Below are 22,716 nucleotides of genomic sequence, written 5' to 3' on the forward strand. Positions count from 1 at the left end.
AAACCCGCACCGCCTCCTGCCTACTGTCTAAACCCGTAGGCACACAATGTGTCGACGCGCGGAAATACGGGAAAGGGAAGGACTTTCCAAATCAATCACCCGTAGACAAACAAAAAAAAAAAGAATCGTCAATTTGTTTTCCGGAAAGCTTACAGCACGTACGTGCTTTCAAGCAGTTTCCCATGCAACCGAAGATGAAAAGCTGTTTTTTTTTCGTGTGCAGCAATTTGACAGCAAAATTGTACTGCTTTGATGGTGCGATAGCAGGCTTTTGCATCATGCGGTTTGCCGCGTTCACTGCTGGGGTGGGATACTGTTTGAATAAGTCGTCATTGAGAGCCTAAACGAGTTGTTTACGTAATCGATAGAATTGATTTAAATGTTTTGTCTTTGACCGACTTTAACGAACATATTTATGAACGAAAACAAAACGATTTCCGCTGTAAAACATTGGCTCATTAAAGCTTAAGAAACCATAACATTTTTGAATTTAAACCAATCATTTGACATAATAGGGTAAGGAACGGCAGTTAAGCAGTGGCGCCTATTCTAATCAGTCGAATAAAACGACCCTCAAACTCCTGAATTTTGATCATTATCGACAATTTCGATTACTAGAACGAACACTCCGATTAAATACAAAAATCTTACAGATATATAAAATACCGTTCAATACAAAGAAATCTTTGAATGAACATCATGTGAAAAAAATCAACCGAAATTGCAGCCATTCAGGCGCTACTCCAGGCTCCTAGAACTGCTTGAAATATGTTATTCTATTTTCCTTCAAGAAAAAACTTTTTAAAACGTTCGATAAATTTCGTTTTTTAACGGATTTTAAGAACTTTAACGCAAATAAACACAACTACAAATTAAATTTAAGTACAATTAAAATATTTTTTTTTATAATTTAGTCAAGATTCTTCAAATATTTTGATGTACAACAAGTCTCTAAGGAAGTTTCTATGGAATGTATTGTTTTAAATTTTGCAAAACGACAAATATATTTAAAAAATCCTTGTTTTAGAGTTGTACCTAAGTTAAGTTTTTTTCATCTTTGTTTATAATTAATTCATCAAGTTTACAAGTTTTCAATATTTCAACTTGTCAGGATGGAAAACAACATGTAAACTAAATTCATCAAAACAGCAACCTGTTGCTTTGTTTGACATATTTCGAAATTGATTCCGGAAAGTGCGTGTCCCCCTCGCATGGTGTCGTCCTGATGGAGGCTCACAGTGGAATATGTGAACCTAATCCGGGCCAGGCCTGCCAGACTGACGACGGGAGACAGAGTTTGGCCTGCAGCGAATTTCCACACTTACACACACGGAGAGGACTCAATCGGAGTGTATAAAACCCACATCAAACAGCGGTAGCTTTTCGCTGTATGACGGAACCGGATGGAGGATTCAATCACAAAGTCAGCTTCATTTGTTTTCCGCCTTCGTGGGAGTCACTGCTTGTTTTGTGCTGTCGCAGCAATTTCCACCATGAGTTATGAACATTAATTTAGAAAGTTTTGACATTCCATTTATAACAAATCATCTTAGAATCTAGCCTGCACCCCGCTGTAAATCATAACTGAAGCTGGCAGTTGATTTTTTCTCCTACCGCCCCGCGGAGTAGGCCATGCGCCAGCACTGCTGAAGCGAAGTTACCACAGAACGGAAGGTCAACTTCAGGTATATGATCAAACAGAAAGTGCACACAAAGAGGACTGAAAAATCACGAATGAATTTTCTTTGCCCTCAGCAATATATATTTGTCGTGTACGTTTATGCCACTGCGACAGTGGTATAAAGTGGCATAATTTATTCGTTGTTTTGAATTGACGGTTATTTCAACAGTTTAACCTGTTCAATTCGAACTTTTACGTGCAATGCAAAAACGTTTTGCGAAAACAGCAAAGTTTCACATTTGTGCAATTTTTTATATTCAGTGCTATTTAAAACCGGGTGTTCGAAACTGTTAATGATGCAATTATTGCGAAGGTCTTCCTCTCACGATTGTATCATGTGTTAGCGACAGTTATTTATAAAAATTAGTTTGAAACTTTATCGTTGTCATAAATCAAATATGGTGTTTTTTTGAAGTAGAATACTTCTCTCAGGAAGTTCGGCTACATAGGGATGTGAAATGAAAATCTAAAACCGAAAAAAGTGAAAAATATGTCCAATTTTAAATGCTAATAAATCGGTTAGTATTCGAAGGATTTCCGTCGTTCTTGCAGCAATAGATTGGGAAATCTTCTAAGATTCTTCCCAAAAGAAGATAATTGTAATTTTTTTATTCATACTATTGTACTATTGAAAATAGTCAAGCCTTGTCAAAACAAAAAATTCGACCTTTGATTGGTCGTTATATGATTGCTTCCCAAGCACGGTCGACAGAATCATATACCTTGCAATTTAAAACATGCTATTTGGCCTATTTAAGAGCCTGTTCCAGCCGAAGCCGCTCATAATAGTTCTAGACAGCGACAACGGCAGTCGTCTTCCCTTAGCAGCAGCACTAGCAGTGCAGTGGATACCAGCGATGGCGGAAAGCGGCCACAGCTGTGGCGTAGCAATGGATAGTGCAGCGGATTCCAGTAACGATAGCAGCTGGGCCAACTGATGCAGGGACAGTGGATACCAATGGCAGCGTATAGCGGCCACAACTGTGGCATGGCTATGGATAACGAACTAGTTGCAGCGGATCTCAGCATCGATAGCGGCTGATGCAGTGAGGCACTTCAGTGAAATGCAGTCTCTGTGCGATAGTGGGCACTAGTAAATACATTCAATGAAAAGTTGACTCGTTTTGACAACACGTGAGCCGTCTAGTTTTGAGTGTTAAATCAGCTTTTCACTGTTTTTTTTTTTATCACAAGGAATACTTTATTCGCCCTGTCAGTGATAACGCAAAGATGTGGTCGGCATCTTATCCGATACTAAAATGAACAACAAATTGTCCGTTTCAGGATGAAATAAAAACTTGATTGAAGAGTTAATATTTTCTAATGAGTTAATTCACATTTTTAAATTTGTAAAAGTTATAAATTTTACTTCATCTCCGTGTCTCAAAACGTACTGAATTATCTTTTCCTTCAGTCATGAGCAAGACATCCGAAAAAATTTCATCTCAAAATTTAAAAATTGTCAAGCCCCAACCATGACAAGCACCTTACTATATTATTGAAAATGGTCAATCCTTGTTGAAGCGCAAAATTCGATTGATCTGATTAGTCAACGTTTATTTACTAGAAAAAATGGCTGACACGCAAGCAGCCGGGTTATCTTTCTTGTAAAAGTATTCTACTTCAACCTTGCGGTCGTGGCTTTGCGCACAACCCTCCTGTTATTTTTTTGTTTTTGTTAAAAGAAAATGCTACTTTGTGTTGTAAGAAGATGTTGTACAGATAAACTTTGTTAGGCAAATATCTAGATATTTTATAATATTGAATCAATACCTTAGTCGACCATGAAATTTCTAAACAGTTTCATCCTGTTATTTCATTATATCACATGTTTTATCGATCACCCGAGATCCAAACTCCGAAGGTATATCGGTTTTGGACTCATTGATGCTAGATGCATCCGATGGAATAAAAATAAGGAGGATGAGATTAGATAAACTTGGACAAGCTTCTGGAGCAACGGATAATGTGGTTGTGGCATATTAATTTTGCGAACGATATTTCGATATTAACTATTCACGGATTTCTGGTATTTATATATCAGCTAAAAGAGTGTAATTTTGAGATTAAACGTGATTTTATATCATTGTCCTTCAATTTTTCAATGAAGAATAAAAATCGCACTAAATCGCATAAATAACAGTTGGTACATGGGCGAACTGTAATTGTAGCGATTTCGAGCAGATTTCGAACTGTTTTAAATCGGAATTTTAAAACCGAAGGATAACGATAGAAAATTTTTAAAAATCATAATTTTATTTGAATGTGTGAATGAACCGGTTCTTAGAAAAGAGCGAAAGAATGAACGGCTCACGAAAAAGAGCCACGGTGTTTTGAGCGCACCAAAACTGATGGATTCGCGCGAACCCGAAGTTTACCGAGAAAATACGAACTTTCAACGCTCGTGAATCATTGTGAACTATGAGCAGAGTTGCCGTTTTCACAGATTTTTCTGTAAAGTCACAAATTTTTTCCTTTTTCAAATCACATAATCTGTGATCACAGATGACAGATATTTTTGCAAAATCATAGATTTTTCCCGTAAATACCTGAAATAACAAATAGCCCAATTTTTCTAGACTCATTTGCCAAAGGTGTGATTTTCCGAAGGCTCGATTGATCATTCGGAGAAAATGGTTCGCCTATCCGCCTATAATCCGGAAACATTTTTTTCCTAAATTTCGGATTTTGTTTACAATTCCAACATTTGTCTTTTTATAGATTTCATCTAAGAAAGCCAATTTTTCACGCTATATGCCGCTTATTTAACTCAATGAAGTATGCAGAGAGGTGACCTGATTGAATCACCTCATTATGATTGAATTATCAATATTTTGACGTTTACCGTATCCAATGTATGGACGAGTTACTTCTGACTAAACCATGGCCTCTTTCTCTGATCCACAGCTTATCTGGTTAGTTTCAGTAAGGTCGCAAACAGAGCATACAGTACAATTGCCTTTAAACTACCTTCGCAGATCATTCGTTTCTAACTTTCATTATAATCAGGGATGATACGGATGAGATTTTTCTAAACATCTACAGATGCGGATGCGGATTCGGTAATGTAATGTAATGTTAATATAAAGTCGAAGTAAGAATATTTATAGAAGGGCTCATTAACGAACCATCTAACTATAATCAAAACACAGATTACGAAATGGCAACTCCGACTATGACCCGTTCATATGAGTCTGTTCGGAGCGGTGAGTGAGCGGTTCAGAGCCGCTTTTGCAAAAGAGCCGTTTCGCACACCCCTATGTGAAGTCTTGCTCTTCGGCCTAAATAACACAGTTATACATTTTGCCAAAGCCCGTCGACATGTTGAGCAGGAGTGCAGGAGAGCAGGTCGTTTCACACCTCCTGTTTTACTGGTCTTATTTCGAAAAATGCACACGAAAAAGCAGGTCTTCTTCGCACAGAGTTCTATTCCACAAAATCAATATGCGTCGAAGCGAAACTAATTTAGAACACTTTTATATTAAATTGAAATAAGTCTTAGAATGATCTTTCGCATTATGTGGATATAACCAATATCTTCTTTTCAATGGTAGTACAAAGGATTTAGCAGAGCTGGCTCTAAATCTTTTTGATACAGCCACAAAAGCGTTATCTGAAAAATATAACATAGAAATACAAAAACCGCTGAAGCCTAGGATTAAAATTGTTGGCTTCTCGGAAAATATGGATGAAAATTGTTTGCTAACCAATCTTAAAAAGCAGAACAATTTGACTGAGGCGTGTGATTTGAAAGTGATTCGGCTGATGAAAAATGAAAAACGAACGTTTAACCAGATGTCGGCTGTCATCGAGACAGATGCCCGCGGTTTCGATATCCTGATGAAGCTTCAGCGTGTCAACCTTGGCTGGGAAAGATGTAGAATACTTGATGCGACCGATGCTCTCCGTTGCTTCAACTGTTCAGAGTTTTGACACAAGGCAGAAGTTTGTACGAAACCAGTCTGCTGTCCGAAATGTGCTGGCAATCACAAGGCTGTGGATTGCGATGCTGACTTCGAAAAGTGTATCAACTGCCAAATAGAAAATGAAAAACGTGCCGGTATTACCGATGAACTGCGAGATGTTGCACATGCTGCTTGGAGCTACGACTGTCCAATTTACCAGAAACGCCTGGCCAAAGCGAAACAAAGGATCGACTTTTCGAGCTAGCAATCATCCTCTTTCCTCACTGACAGCGCAACGTTCAGATCATCTTCGACGAAGGATATAATTACCCAGCTCGACGACCCGGCTGGTCCAGGTAAATTATTGACCAGTATATGTCCACCCGAAGCAAAAAAAGATACTGCACCCATTCTCAGTGAAGCTCAACCATTCCAGCCTCCCCTGGACGACTTTCAACCCATCGACTCCCACCTTCACTCCCACCAGAGATGGTAAACCAGTATACAGCTTACTCACTGCCAGGCAGATCTCTGAGTATTTTTTACCAAAATGTGAGAGGATTAAGAACGAAGATAGATGATTTTTTCGTCGCAGTATCGGACCAGGAATACGACGTGATCATTCTTACAGAAACATGGCTAAACGACACTATCAACTCTGTTCAACTTTTCGGGCAAGATTACACTGTGTACCGCAAAGATCGAAACCCGGACATTACGGGAAAAAGCCGAGGGGGAGGAGTACTCATAGCATTAAAAAACACATTCAGTTCTTCACTATGCGCGAATTCGGGTGGCTTCGACTCTGAGCAACTTTGGGTAAGCGTTGAATGCGACAGTCAATCAATCTGCTTCGGTGTCATTTACATACCTCCGGATCAATCCAGAAACATTTCAATAATAGAGAATGTCATTACCTCTATCTCTGATGTTGTAACGTCGAATGACTCTCGCTGTGCCCATCTTTTGTTTGGCGATTTCAACTTGCCCGATCTATGTTAGCGTAACACAAGTACAGGCTATGCTTACCCTGAACCCTCTGAATCAACTTCCGCTAGCGTTGCATTCATTGATGATATACTCTTGCTTAATCTGAAACAATTAAACGTAACGAGGAACAGCTTAAACCGTACTCTTGACTTGCTGTTTGTGAATGAAGACTCACTACCGATGTGTACTCTCGTTGAAACGAATGATGCTTTAGTACCAATTGATCCATTGCACCCCCCAATTCTCACTACTTTGAAATGTCAGGCCAGAATAATTTTTAAAGACGTTATCGATCACAGACAGCTGAATTTTTCGAAGGCTGACTATGCGCAGCTGAACGAGGCACTTTTGACCATCGATTGGGCACCGCTGTACAATGCGCATAGCATCGATGAAGCAGTTCAGTGTTTCACTAGCTCTCTCACGCAGCTTTTTTCCGAGTTCGTACCTGTTTGCTACCCTCGGCCAAAACCGCCTTGGTCTAACAACTACCTCCGATTCATAAAACGAAAACGCGCACGCGCTCTTAAAAAATATTCAGATAATCGCAACTCGATCACGAAACGAGGGTTTTACTACGCCAGCTCGACATATAAGAGTTACAATCGAGTTCTATACGCCCGGTATGTTAGACAGCAGCAACATGCCCTAAAAAATATACCAAGCGGTTCTGGGGGTTCGTAAACGATAAGCGAAAGGAATCTGGCTTACCTTCAAGCATGTTTTTGGAAAATCAGGCGTCAACCGACATGGGCAGTATATGCAATCTGTTTGCTAAACAATATTCAAATGTTTTTGATGAAACGGAAATTAGCGAGGAACAAATCGATTTGGCCATAAAGAACGTACCAGCAGGAGCTTTGAGTGTGAACATCGGTGAATTCACGGACGAGGATGTCCTAAATGGCATCAGCAAGCTGAAATTATCTACTAAACCAGGGCCGGATGGAATTCCTGCAGTAGTTCTTATAAAATGCGCCAGAGCCATCTGCGGTCCGCTGAAATATATTTTTAACAAGTCAACAGTGCGTCTTGAACTGTCCTACAGATCAGACGTTTTTTCGGTTGCTTGTGGACTGGTCTTTGACTGCCTATAGCTTCAAAGTTTGTGTTTTGTCAGTGTGTCTTTTAAAGACTACCTGAAAGTTATTTCCCATCAGTCTTTCTCAAGACTACCTACTTTTGAATTTAACATTTGTTTTAACTTTTTTCGTATCACCTGAAATGGCTGGACGGAAAAAGAAACCTCGCATCGCTGCGGGGAGGAAAAGAGAGGCATCTCTTTCTGACACATCGAGTGTCTGTAGTGACAATCCTTTTGATATTTTGCCTGAGCAAGAAGCTGGTGAAATGGAAGTTACCAATAATGAAACTATACAGAATATAAAGTCTTTAAAAAAGGAGAAAGTTCCACCTATTGTGGTAACTATTTCTTCTGAATTTAATATATTCAAAAAGGAACTTTCAACGTTTGTTTCTGACGTTAAAGTTACCTATCAAATTGGCCGTAGAGGTGAATGCCGCTTATTAGCCGACTCAGTAAAGGGTCGTGATCGTCTTGTTCAGTATTTAACTGACAAGATGTACAAATTTTTTACATATGACACCAAGAACGCCAAGCCGTTCAAGGTTGTCTTGAAAGGTCTCACCAACGATCAAACCGTTGATGAGATCAAACTTACTTTAACAGAATTACTTGGCATAGCCCCTACCCAAGTAATTCTAATGAAACAAAAATCACGAGGCGAAAATAGTCAGAGAACTGGAATTTCCCTTGTTAATTATTTAATTCATTTTAACCGCAATGAGGTTAACAACTTAAAATTTTTTGAAAAAGCACATGCTTTGTATAATGTGCGTGTAAAGTGGGAAACTTATAGGAAGTATGGCGGAGGTGAAAAGCATATCACCCAATGCCGTACTTGCCAACGTTATGGCCATGGTTCCAAATTCTGTAACATGGACCAAAATTGTCTTAATTGTGGAGACTCTTCTCACAAAAAGGACACATGTCCTGTGAAAGAGAGTAAAAATTTTCGCTGTGCGAATTGTAACGGCAACCATATGTCAAATTTTTATCAATGCCCAGTCCGTTTAGCAATTGTTAAGGCAAGGCAAGGTAAACAAAATTCAATTTCTCAATTAAAACCAACTTCAAAACAAAATTCTCCAAGCGTACCAGTGACGCATAGTTTACCTACTCCTTTGCATACCCGTTTAACTTATGCACAGGTTACAGGTAGTTCGAACATTATACCGCCTAGTGTTGGTAGTTCGAAAATGACCGTTAATATGGGTAAGCAAAACACGCTAGAAAATAATTGTACACCTATTACTCCAGCTAATATTGCTGCCGAAAATATTTTTTTTAATGTCAACTGCCTGGGGCCTATTACGGCAGGTAAACTTTCTTTTTTGCAACAGGCAATGTTCGATCTTATGAACGCCATGTTGCAGGCAAAATCAATGTTTGAAGCCATTCAAATAGGCACAAATTTTACTATTAAAATTGTTTCTAATTTAAAATTTAGCAATGATTTTAAATAAAACAATTAAAATATTAAATTGGAATGCTCGCTCATTGAAGGCCAATGAGAATGAGCTTTTTAATTTTTTAACAGTAAATAATGTGCATATTGCAATTATTACTGAAACATTTTTGAAACCTAACATAAAATTAAAATATGATCCCAATTACGTGGTTCATAGATATGATAGGATTCAGGGTTCCGGCGGTGGAGTTGCAATTGTTATTCATCGCCGAATCAAACATCGTGCTCTTCCCCATCTTGAGACGAAAGTTATTGAAACTTTGGGAATTGAAGTTCAAACTGAACTTGGGATTTTATTTATTGCCGCAGCATATTTACCATTTCAATGCACACGCGAGCTCAAAAATTATTTTAAAGGTGATTTACAAAAACTCACCAGAAATCGTTCGAAATTTTTCATAATCGGCGATTTTAACGCTAAACATCGTTCATGGAATAATTCTCAAGGTAATTCCAATGGCAAAATTTTATTCAATGATTGTTCTTCAGGATACTATTCTATTTTGTCTCCGAATAGTCCTACATGCTTTTCTTCTGTAAGAAACCCTTCAACAATTGATTTGGTGCTGACAGATCAAAGTCATGTATGTAGTGATTTGATCACACATGCTGACTTTGATTCTGACCATCTTCCAATAACTTTTTCTTTATCACATGAATCAGTTTTAAACCCTATGAGCTCTGTTTTTAATTATAACAAAGTTAATTGGGAAAGATACAAAACTCATATTGAGAGAAATTTCAATAATGAGCTTGATTTGCAAAACGAAGTGAATATTGATTCCGCTTTGGAAGCATTAAAATGTGCAATTGTTGATGCCAGGAATTATTCTGTTCCAAAGGCTCAAGTGAAATTTGATTCACCAATAATTGACGAAAATCTTCAACTTCTAATTCGTTTGAAAAATGTTCGCAGACGTCAATATCAACGTTCTCGTGACCCTGTTTTTAAAACTATTTATAAAGATTTACAGAAAGAGATTAAACATAGATTTACTCTTCTGAGAAATCAAAATTTTGAGACTAAAGTTGAAAAATTGAAACCATATTCAAAACCATTTTGGAAGCTGTCGAAGATTCTTAAGAAACCTTCAAAGCCTATTCCAGTTTTAAAAGATGGTGAACGTTTTCTTGTATCCAATGAACAAAAGGCTCAAAGACTTGCTCAGCAGTTTGAGAGTGTTCATAACTCAAATTTGAATTTTGTGAGTCCAATTGAAAATGAAGTTACACGTCAATTTGATTGAATTTTTTACCTGCAGAAATAATTGAAACTAACTTGAATGAGATTAAATCAATTATTAAAAATTTCAAAAATATGAAAGCACCGGGTGACGATGGAATCTTTAATATACTAATCAAACATCTCCCTGAGAGCACAATGGAATTTTTAGTGAAAATTTTCAATTGCTGCTTCAAAATTGCATATTTTCCCAAATTATGGAAAAATGCAAAAATTACTCCAATTTTAAAACCGGATAAGAACCCAGCTGAAGTTTCAAGTTATCGACCAATCAGTTTGCTTTCTTCAATAAGTAAACTGTTTGAGAGAGTTATTCTTAACAGAATGATGTCACTCATCAACGAAAATTCAATTTTTGCAAATGAACAGTTTGGATTTCGCCATGGGCATTCCACAACTCATCAATTGCTCAGAGTTACTAATATGATACGAGCTAACAAATCTGAAGGTTATTCCACTGGAGCTGCTCTTTCAGACATAAAAAAAGCATTCGACAGTGTTTGGCATAAAGGTTTGATTGCGAAATTGCAAACTTTTAATTTTCCAATTTTCCTAATCAAAATTTTAAAAAATTATCTTACTGATCGAACTCTGCAGGTTGTCTATCAGAATTCAAAATCTGATAGATTTCCTGTCAGAGCAGGTGTGCCTCAAGGTTCAGTCTTGGGTCCAGTCCTGTACAACATATTCACTTCAGATCTTCCTGATTTGCCTCCAGGATGCACAAAGTCATTGTTCTGCGATGACACAAGCATTTCCGTAAAAGGAAAAAGTCTTCGTGTCATATGCAGTCGATTGCAGAAAAGTTTAGATATTTTTTCTTCCTACTTGCAAAAGTGGAAAATTTCTCCCAATGCTTCTAAAACTCAAATGATAATTTTTCCGCATAAGCCTAGGGCTTCTTTCCTCAAGCCAAACAATAATCACGTTGTCAAGATGAATGGGGTTATTTTAAGTTGGTCCGACAAGATTAAGTACTTGGGACTAATTTATGATAAAAAACTTCTTTTCAAAGAGCACATTGAGAGTATACAAGCGAAGTGTATCAAATATAAGAGATGTTTATATCCTCTCATTAACAGGAATTCTAAACTTTGTTTAAAGAACAAACTTTTGATTTACAAACAAATTTTTAGACCAGCAATGCTTTATGCTGTACCGATCTGGTCAAGTTGCTGTTCAACAAGGAAGAAAACGCTCCAAAGGATTCAGAATAAAATTCTGAAAATGATTTTGAGGCGTCCTCCTTGGTTTGGTACACTCGAATTACATAGACTTACTGGTGTTGAACCATTAGAAGCTATGTCAAATAAAATTATTAACAATTTTCGACAAAAATCGTTGCAATCCTCAATTGCTACGATAAGCTCTCTTTATAGCCAATAAGTTAGCAATTAAGTTAGTTGTAAGTTTACTTTCCCTTTTCTGACAAGTAGGTTTAAATCCCTACGAATGATAAGTCCTAATTGCAAAAGCAAACAAATCCTAACAATTAAAATTACAAATTTCTAACAGTGTTGAGAAGTCACCATTTGTGATTGGACACACATACTCATTATTTACTAATATTTATCATAAATACTTAAGCTACTAACAAATCCCCCCTTAAAAAAAAAAAAAATATTTTTAACAAGTTGCTTTCGTTAGCGGTATTCCCGGAAAGGTGGAAGAAATCTGTCTTGTTTCCAGCGCTCAAGAAGGATGACAAGCGGAATGTATCGAATTACCGCGGTGTGACTTCGCTAAGTGCAGGATCCAAACTGTTTGAGATCCTGGTAAGCAATGAACTGTTTCGCGCAGCAAAATCGTACATATCGCAAGATCAACACGGCTTTTTCCCGGGAAGATCAACAGCAACGAACTTGGTGAAATTTACCTCTTTTTGTCTCAAATCCATGGAACAGGGAGCTCAGATCGACACAATTCACACTGATCTGAAATCAGCATTCGACAAAGTGAATCACCGAATTCTTTTGGCAAAAATGGATCGTCTAGGCGTGGCAGCAAATGTGGTTCGATGGATGGAGTCATATTTGACCAACCGACAACTAAACGTCAAGCTTGGAACTACCGAATCTGACCCGTTCAGTAACTATTCTGGTGTTCCCCAAGGCAGTAACTTGGGGCCATTATTATTCTCCATATTTTTCAACGATGTTTGCTTCGCTGTACCAGAGGGGTGCAGGTTGGTGTACGCAGACGATTTTAAAATGTATTGGCTAGTGAAGACACCGGATGACTGCATAATACTGCAGCAAACTATCGACATCTTCGCAAACTGATGTGAAAGGAACCGGCTGACCATAGGCGTGAATAAGTGCATGGTTATCTCGTTTACTAGAAGGGAAACAATGATTCACTGGAACTATCACATTGGAACGGAGATACTGGAAAGAGTTAGCGTTGTGAAGGACCTTGGTGTCCTGTTGGACTCCGAGTTAAATTTTCGCGATCATCTCGCCTATACCATCAGCAAAGCCAACAGAAATTTGGGATTTTTGTTTCTACTATCCAGTGAATTCCGTGACCCCTATTGTCTACGCTCACTGTATTTTAGCTTAGTGTGGTCTATACTGGAATCAGCAGCCGTTGTATGGAGTCCCTCTCACAACGTCTGGGTTAACAGAATAGAAAAAATTCAAGCGAAGGGTGTAAGGTTTGCCTTAAGATTTCTTCCCAGGCAAAACCCCGACGAACTTCCATCCTACGAGAGCCGATGTCGCTTGTTGGGTATGGACACGCTTCAGAAGAGACGAAAGGTAATGAGAACGGTGTTTCTGGCTAAGGTGCTTGTAGGGGACATGAATGCGCCCTGGATTCTCGCTCAGGTCGACCTAAACATGATCCCACGTCCACTACGACAGCGAAGCTTCCTCCGGCTTCAACGCCATCGGACAGACTATGCGCATCATGAACCGATAAGATGTATGTGTTTACTGTTCAATCTGTGTTACCATTTGTTTGATTTCAATATTAGTATTAGAGTATTTTACGACCGTGTGACTAATTATAATTTTTAATCGTTCTTACAAATATATTAAATACCAATATAGTTCACTTACGTGAAATTATGAAGACAAATTGAAAATGACAGAAGCGTTAGTCACCTTTTCGACCGCTAGGTGCGCCACTTCTGATTTTGTTCTACACGACATGCGAAATAGAGCAACTTTTGACAATAATATTACCCTAATGGGTACACTGAAAAAAATTCACATTTTATTGTGAAGTGGACTCGGCCGAATATTTTATAATAATAAAGTTCGCCTATGCATAAGGCAATCCATGGGTGGTGTTCCACGGTTTGTACGTTTGTCGACCTCCGCAATATTTTGAGTTGTAAAATGGCGACTTCCGGTGACTGGGAAACTGCCGAAAATGACCAAATACCACCTAATATGGGTGTTTTTTTAACCAGAATGACGCTCAGAGGCCAGAAATTGTCTCGAAATGCCAGTTTGAAATCCAAGATGGCGACTTCCGGTTTTTGAAAAATCAGACAAAATTTTGAATTGTAAGATGGCGACTTCCAGTGATTGGAAAAAGAGGAAAATGACCAAATACCACCAATATGGATGTTTCTTTAACTAGAATGACGCTCAGAGGCCAGACATTGTCTCTGAATACCATTTTGAAATCCAAGATGGCGACTTCCGGTTTCTGAGAAACAGCGAGATATGACCAAATACCATCCAATATGGGTATTTCCGAAATCGTGATGATGCACTGAAACCACAAATCGACCTCAGACAACATTTTGAGTAGTAAAATGGCGACTTTTGGTGACTGGAAAACTGCCGAAAATGACCCAAAAACAATCAAATATGGGTGTTTTCTTAACCAGAATGATACTCAGAGGCCAGAAATTGTCTCCAAATGCCATTTTGAAATCCAATATGGCGACTTCCGGTTCCTAAACAACAGTGGCAAAGACCAAATAACACTCATTATGGGTATTTCCGGGATTGTTATGATGCACTGAAGCTACAAACCGACCTCAGATAACATTATGAACTGTAAAATGACGACTTCCGGTGAATGGGAAACTGCCGAAAATAACCAAATAACACCCAATATGGGTATTTCTTCAACCGGCCGATTTCCATCCAATATGCGATGTTTCGATACCAGAATGATACACAGGAGCTAGAATCGACCACAGACAACATTTTGAATTCTAAGATGGTGACTTCCGGTTTCTGTAGAACAGCCGAAAATGACTAAATAACACCTATTATTGTTGTTTCTTAAACCAGAATGACGCTCAGGGGCCAGAAATTGTCTCCAAAAAAATAGCCTAAAGGGACCAAATACCACCCAATATGAGTGTTTCTTTAACCAGAATGATGCATGGAGCTAAAAATTGACCTCAGACACCATTTTGAATTGTAAGATGGCAACTTCTGGGAAACAGCCGAATACTACTGCATATGAATATTTCCGTAATCGAAATAATGTATAGAAGCCAAGCATTGACCCTGGACACCATATTGAATTCGAAGATGACCACCTTCAGTTTCTGGAAAACAACGAAAATAACTGAATACCACCCAATATGAGTGTGGAATAGAGGTGATGTACTAAAGGCAAAAGTCGAGGATGTTGTCAATCCGATAAAACCAATAATTTCAAACGATATAAACAAATCGCATGAAATCAATTAATTTGGAATGTTGAAAATTAATGAATTAAACACAAACATAGGCGGGACGAAGTTTGCCGGGTCAGCTAGTAAATACATAAATATGCTGGTTAAAGCAAAGCTGCAAGTGATGAATACGGAGATTAGAACTCGAGAGCAAAAAATTCGGAGGGATAAAAAAAAAACAAAAAATACTTTCAACACGAAGAAAACTGAACATTAAATAATAGTTTTTGCATAACAGTTGTTATCACTAATTATGTTTGTTTTGTTGAATATCTTTTATATACAATATATTAAAGCTTTTAAATCAATTACAACATGATATGTATCCATACTTAAATTGTTAAATTGATAGAACATTCAAGTGTTATCTAAGCTAAAAGTTGCACAACAACCTTATACGACTATTGACAACCATTGTGCGGTTTCTCCTTTTATCTTTTTCACGAGGTAATTGAAATATTCATTTAATTGTGCACTTCGTGGCCTGATTATTGAGCTTGAGCTTGACGGCCGCACATTTCGAAGTTGCCTCCCGTGATGGATCTGAGCTAGTGAAGTTACACAGGGAACCACGTATATAGCAACTTGGGATTAGTTTACCATTTACACGTCGTGGCCTGATTATTTGTATATTTCTTCTTCGTGCCTCGATAAGCTACATCTATTATATTATCAATATTTAACTCCCGGAATGGCGTTAGTTTTACATACAAACAATATACGCACGAAATCTGCAACATATTTTTTTCTGTGAAAGTATGAAATTGAGTCAACTAAATCTAAAATTGAGTAAATTCAGTTTCGTGTGTGAGAATGTCACACGCTCACAGAAATTCAACAACAATGCACAGTGGTACAGTAAGGCAATGTAGGCGGACACGAGTTTTTCGATGCGATTTTGTGGTTTTAGAGTAAATTTTTTTTTCTAAGATTTTGTTTCTCTTATTTAGTCTATTTTTTATGTGCAAACGAAAATTGGGGTGGTCCTGAAATCGACTAAATGAAAAAACTAACTTTTTATTTGCATAAATAAATGTATAAATTCATCGGCACAGTTGTAGATCAACTAATTTTAAGCAACTTTCGGTATTTCTTCACAATATTTATACAATATTTGTTCTATCAAATGATCCCAAAAAATATTATTTATGTTTGCCCTAAACGGAGACATCAATATATCAAAAGGGCCTATTTTTAAAATAGGAATAGTGAACTCTTCATCTGTATAATATATAGACAATGTTTTTTCGTCAAAATTGGCGTATTTTTGATTAAAGTTACCGAAGAAAACTTTGTTTTTAAATTTGAATTGAAAAAATAGAGCGAAAAGACTGTTTTTGGAAACCAAATTTCATGTCTACAAAAAAGTTTTTTTACAAAGTTACTTAGAAGTAGTTGGTCTACAAGTTTGCCAAAGAATGTTTTATTTCGTTGATTTTAGGACCACCCTAATTTTCATTCGCACATGAATAGAGGACTATGTATAAGAAACAACTTTTTACAAAAACTATGGCTTTAAACCGCAAACCAAAATCGCAACGAAAAGCCTATGTCCGCCTAAATTGCCTTACTGTACCACTGTGCAATGAGTTTAGTTACCTTTTTCACCACAAGAGGGGGTGTTCCCTGTCTGTCTTCACGGGAATATATGGGAAATTCGAGAATGAACTATATTGTTATTTTAAGATATTTGGTTCTTAGCAATTAGGTGTTCATGTAGACAATAATGTCCGATGAATGTAAATAAACAAATAATAATAACAAAATGGATATGCAATCTCTCTAGTGCAGCGATACTATGTAAATCGCAAATTCTTAAGCAAAGCAAAGCCTTGCTACTACATTCTGAATCGGAACTCGACATTCTGTTATACACCGACTTCGCATCCTACTGAGAGTGTAGTCTGACACTAACAGTCTCTTCCGAGCCGAGACTCGAACCTATGACAACTAGCTTGGTTGGCTAGCATCGTACCTCGAGACCATCTGGGACGGTTCGAGATCGCAGATTCTATAACCATTCGAATCCTAATCACTTTTCGTGACAGACGCAATTTAAATATTCCTTTCATCCCCGTACCTTTCAGTAGTAAAAATTTGCAAATTTCTAGATTGATTATATTATTCGTACTCATACGTCAAAAGTGTAATATAAAACATCTTTCAAATGCTTGTGATAACCATTATTGCTGGGAAACTTGAGAGAATTTAAAAGTAATAATATAGAATAAACACATAACCGCATTGAAAGAGTGCACCTGTAGTGTACCAGTGTGTACGGCAGATTTCAATAAAAGAAGTATAAATTCTATTTATTTTCCTTGTAAAATACGTTCTTTCCACCACAAGGGAGCGCTGCAAAATTCACTGAGCACTAAGCAGTTTTCGAATCACAGATGACCTTCCGTTCTGTGAAGTTACGCAACCATTTCCGCAGTGTGCTGCCTAATTTATTCTGTTAGAATTCCCAACCGTCGCTATGCTGTCACTTCCATCAAAACGAATGTTATTTTCGTACACCGGTTCGGTGTCCGTGGGGCTGCGCTTGCCCGCAGGGAGAATGGGCAAACAAGCAGCAATTTATTCCCTTCGAAATCGGTGTCACCCGTAGAAGAAAATTCCTCCCTTTTCATTAGGTCGGGCTGAAAGCACGTTTTATTATACAACCCGTTTGCTGCCAACGCCGGAGGAGATGAAGTGAGTAAACATGTTTTCTTTCGTCATTGCCTATTCCACCACCGCGCGGGGGTATCAACTATGTGTTAGCGGATGATTGAATCGAATTGGCCGTTCCGTTCCGACTGCAGCGAACCTGAGCCCTTGATCCGTTCCCATTCCAGGTCCGCCCGCCTTTTATCGCATCGATAAAATTAGCAGCGATTGTGGTACGTTTTGTTGCTTCCAAGCACTAATCTATTTAATGGGCCCTGATGAGCCACTAAGGTCGATGCCGCCTACGTAGATTTGGGATGTATCGATCCCTGCTAAGGGCTTTCACGCCAATTCACCCAGACGTCAGCAGCACCTTCTCAGATTTCAGTGAAACTTTTGGAGTTCGGTGACATCGGTAATTTAATCAACTTTGCATATTTGACATCTGAGCAATTCGAAGCAAAGCGTGGTTGTTTTGACGTTGAACTACATAAAGTTGTTTGTTACAACACTTGCTTTGTTGGTATCAAGAGGTATCAATAACAATAACTCAAAGATTCGAAGTTGCATCTGGGATCGAAAGAAGTGTCTAGCAAATAAACGTTGATCATCTCTGGCAGTATTGTTATTTTCCTCGTTTGACATTCAGATATGTATTCAGAAGTGTATTGATTTTTTTTTTGTGCAAATGGGGAATTGAAGTGCTTCCGAATTTCAAATATCAAATCTTCGATCATTTATCTGAAATTAGGGCACTTTAATAAAATGACACCCCGTTAAGCATACAGACGCGAGGCATTGTACGCTAGGCATAATGGACGGCAGACATACGGACACGAGGCATATGGACGCGAGGCCAAATGGACACGAGGCCGAATGGATACAAGGCCGAAAAGACACAAGGCCAAGGGGAAGTGATGCGGAATATGTTATTATCGTCATCATCATCAAAGCCGTGCCCATTCGGCCTCGCGTCCATTATGCCCTTTTGGCAGTATGCCTCGTATCCATTATGCCTCACATCCATTATGCCTCGCGTCTGTATGCCTAGCATACTATGCCTAACATCCATATGCCTAGTGTCCATATGCCTCGTGTCCCGTCCCCCTTTAATAATACAGTGGAACGCTGTTTACACACCGAAAATTATACGGCCGGCAGATTTTGATTGCCAGGATCCAGAAAGCTTGTATTGTTGCCTAAATAAATCAGAGTTTCACCTGAGGAAGTAACCGTCTGGCCTAACATCTAATACAATGATTTGTTTGAACCGAAAGAAGACTCGGCAAATCTGCTGCTATCTCTACGCTGCTGGTCGCTGCCGTTAACTGATGCTACCAGCTGCTACTAAGTTGGAGCGTCTTCCTCACCATCCACTATTAAAATGATTGATTTTAGTAGGAGCTGACCGAAGAACACATTCCCGGTTAACTAGGTATAATATACTCTTAACTGTGTCAGGGAAAATTTTCAGTTGCAATCGAGAAAGGCTTCTTGACACAGGGTGTTGAAAAATAATGTGCGAGAAAAATAAGCAAGCGTTTTTAAAATGTTTCGGTATTCTGTGCAAATGGTATGAGCCTCTTTGTTACACACGATGAGTATGCTAAGACTGATCTTAGGTTCTCGAAAAGGATGAATTATTAAGCCAAAATTTCTTTGCGCTGACACAAATCCAATTTGCTGAGCCTAGCTCTCTATTGATGATAATAAATATTTTTAGTGCCAAACAGTTTAGAGCTACAAGTTCTCCTTGTTTACTGAATCCGATAAAGACACCCCAACAGAAAATCAATCTCCAGTGGGCAACATAGTATGGACTGTTTCAATTAAATTAAACAGGATTTTATGAAGCTGACCAGCTAAGAAACACTGACCGAAGACATGTCAACCCCGTTTAATATTGACAAACAAAATAATTTATTGCAGATATCTACAGAAATGGATCGTAAATTCGGGATTACGAGATGCAGCCGAAAAAGCGGGTGCGGCAGCTGTAGACATCTTAACTTCAATACGAAGGGCATCGCGGTAACAGCCAAATCAGGGATACGAAAAAGTTAATTTGTAAACATTTTGCTTCATTTTTGAAGAAGATTGAATTTTGTGTCTTTTTGGCTTCTACGTTTTTTCGATAAACTTTCTCTTACTTAATACTGCGTTCACCTAAATACGATTTTGCAGATAACAAGTCGAATTATTCAGTTCATTATTGCCTGCTACAATTGGCTTTCACTCCATTTCTCTCTCTGAACTGTCATTGGAGTAGGTATTTCAGAACATTCAGATTTCGAAATTTCACCGTTGCTGCTGGTATCGATATTCCAGGTGTTTTCCGGGTAAGGCGGCAAACATAAATTACGTAACGCTCATAGGGGGAAGAGGGGCTTCCTTAAGCGTTACGATTTGTTACACAGGGGAGGGAGGAGATGAGTCCAGCGTTACGTAACGAAAAATCTCTGGAGAGACTCTCCAAAAACGAGCATTTTAATCAAGAAAATCCTGCTGCAGCGTTATGTAAATTTTATGGGGGGTAGATGTTAGCGTTACGTTTCGTTACATAGGGGGGGTGGGGTTTCAAAAACTGATTTTTTTGCGTTACGTAATTTATGAATATCGCCTAACGGCATTATTTCCAATAGACCATTTTACGAGACGTTTCTGAACTCAATTCATGAATGAAATTTTGACAGAAAGCTCGGAACCGCTGACATAACGCACGTAAAAGCAACATCATCATCAGCAGGATCTGTGACACCTGTCAGTTCGTAAAATGGTCTATTTCGAAAAACTGACAGCGATAAAATACAGTATAAACAATACACTCCAAACTAGTTCTACCCAAAGTTTCAAAACAAAATACCCAATGTGTAATTTTCCACATCGTTTTTCCCGTGACGCCATTTGATTTTGACACCCTTTATCTCGAACGTAAATAATCTACATCCTTGTTTCAGTAAACCAATTTTGTTCTGCGTTAGCTTAAAATGTCATAGAAATAATTAAAGTCTTACAAAAACCTAAAATTTTAACCAATCCGCCATTAATTGCAAAAACAACGTTGTCAAGGCGATTGATATAAAAACAAAAACGTGTTAATTAAGGCAGTTTGCAAACCGTTTAGCATGAAAGCTATTCACATTATTCACGGTGAATATTTGCTATGTACGGTACGGTCAGAGTGCCTTTTCACGAAGTGACCTTCGTCGGAGTGTTGAAGCAGGCCTGTAAATGGTTACGGTTTCTGCGATAATCGTCTTTTTTCTCTTTGCAAGGCACGCAATCAAAATACATTTCTGAATAAAAATGTCAAACGAGTACATACTTGCTACCATGGACGTTTTTGGAAATTTCTTAAAACATTGTCTTGTTAAAATATTTGCCAACAGAAATAGTTGACCCTGTTCAACCAGTAGACCAGTTGACCCAGTAGAAAAAAAAATAAAATAACATCGCTGTACAAACGGCATTTGACATCTTTTCGATGTGCTCTAATGTTATTCTACTGTTACAAAATTCAGTACTTATTCTTACTGCATGATTAAAAACATGAATATTCTCAAGCATAGCTCTCAAAAAGCATTTAAATGGACAAAAAAAGAGAACTCTTCCTCGCCATTTATGGAAAACATATCAAGTGCCAAATATTGTTCACCGGCATGAAATTTTCACTAATTAAATCACTATTAATTATATATTCTTCGCCAAATTAAACTTACCTCGCTTCTCCACCGTGAGCAATCCAAATCACAAACAAAAACACATGTTTTAGCTAACTCGGGGACCTGTCAAACTGGTACAGTGTTGCCAGTTGTTGTTTTCTGTAAAAGAATTAACCAATAAACTTTTTAGTTAGCCTTGGTTTAAGCCATGATCTTCTATCCCACTGAATTGACTCGAACGGATTAATTTGACTAAATATCAGCAAAGGTTAAAGACGCTCTTGGATAATACTAACAAAAAATAAGATTCCTTAGTTTCCAATAGTTTATTTGAACATTTCGCTGGGATTTCCAGCGGCCCTTTTCCGTGTGATGCAGTGAAAAGTACAGTTTAACTTTTGATCTTATTTTTGGACGAAAAAGAGTTTGTCCCTTTTCGTGAAAGGGCATCTAGATTTCCTCGGAATCAAATATGCCAAGTTGCTCCACGCAACGGCGTCATCAAGCTCGTAAAAGTTTCACCGAAATCGGAGTGGGTGCTGCTGGCAACAACTTCATAGATAAGGTGGCATGAAAACCCCTCCTCTGTGGTACCGCACTTCCCTGTGGTAAATGATTTCACTTGGTAAGCCGACACCGACTTTGTAAGTCCTTAACGAAAATTAATTTGTCACGCCCCGTTTGGGAAACTGAGAGAATCTGCCGATTTTCCTCTCCTTTTTCCACGGCCGGTCGCTTGCCGAAGTGGATGGAAGTGGGTAGCGGGAAATGACAGTGCTTCCTTCGGTGATTCTTCGGTGGTAAGAGTTTTAGTTAAGTGATGGCCGAATTAGCGACGGTCCGTTAGACTGGTTAGTGGATGCTCAAATCGTGTTTAATTTCGGTTAAGTACTAGCCTGGCGCAAACCGATGGAAACTTCCACAATTTATACTTGCTTTGCGATTGATTTCAGTTCTGTGCGGTGCTTCGTAGAAGAAAGTTCCCGAGTGAATGATTTTATCTTTTCAATGCAAAGTTCCTATTTGATCTTTCAGTATAATTTGCTGTTTTATGTTCTTTTTCAAAACAGAAAAAACTCGTTGAACATCACCCGAAGACTTCCCATCATGAGAGTAACTTTTCAAATCAGTATCGGGAAACTTCCCTGAAGTGAATGTAAGTCTCTTCGCACTGGATTATTCAGAGCTTTCCGACATCTTTCTGACCTATTCGATAGACTACTGGGGTGGAAGAGAAGCGACACAAACTTCGTCTTACATCATCGGCATCGGAGTGTGAAAAAATCACTCGAGCACGCATCGAATTCTTTCAATCCAAAAATTACATTTACCCCCACCACTCTTGCTGATTTCCAACCCGAACCGAAACCGCCCAAGACGGGT

The 22,716-nt window shown here is 38.3% G+C and overlaps 1 protein-coding gene across 4 annotated transcripts in view; it reads left to right on the forward strand.

Annotated features, from left to right (window-relative positions):
* LOC129724635 (neuroglobin-like) overlaps nt 1–22,716 on the forward strand; it is a 397,507-nt gene that overhangs the window by 299,820 nt on the left and 74,971 nt on the right. The gene's annotated exons all lie outside the window — the stretch shown is intronic.

This window comes from Wyeomyia smithii, chromosome 2, assembly GCF_029784165.1.
Source record: "Wyeomyia smithii strain HCP4-BCI-WySm-NY-G18 chromosome 2, ASM2978416v1, whole genome shotgun sequence".
In the NCBI taxonomy this organism is placed as follows: Eukaryota; Metazoa; Arthropoda; class Insecta; order Diptera; family Culicidae; genus Wyeomyia; species Wyeomyia smithii.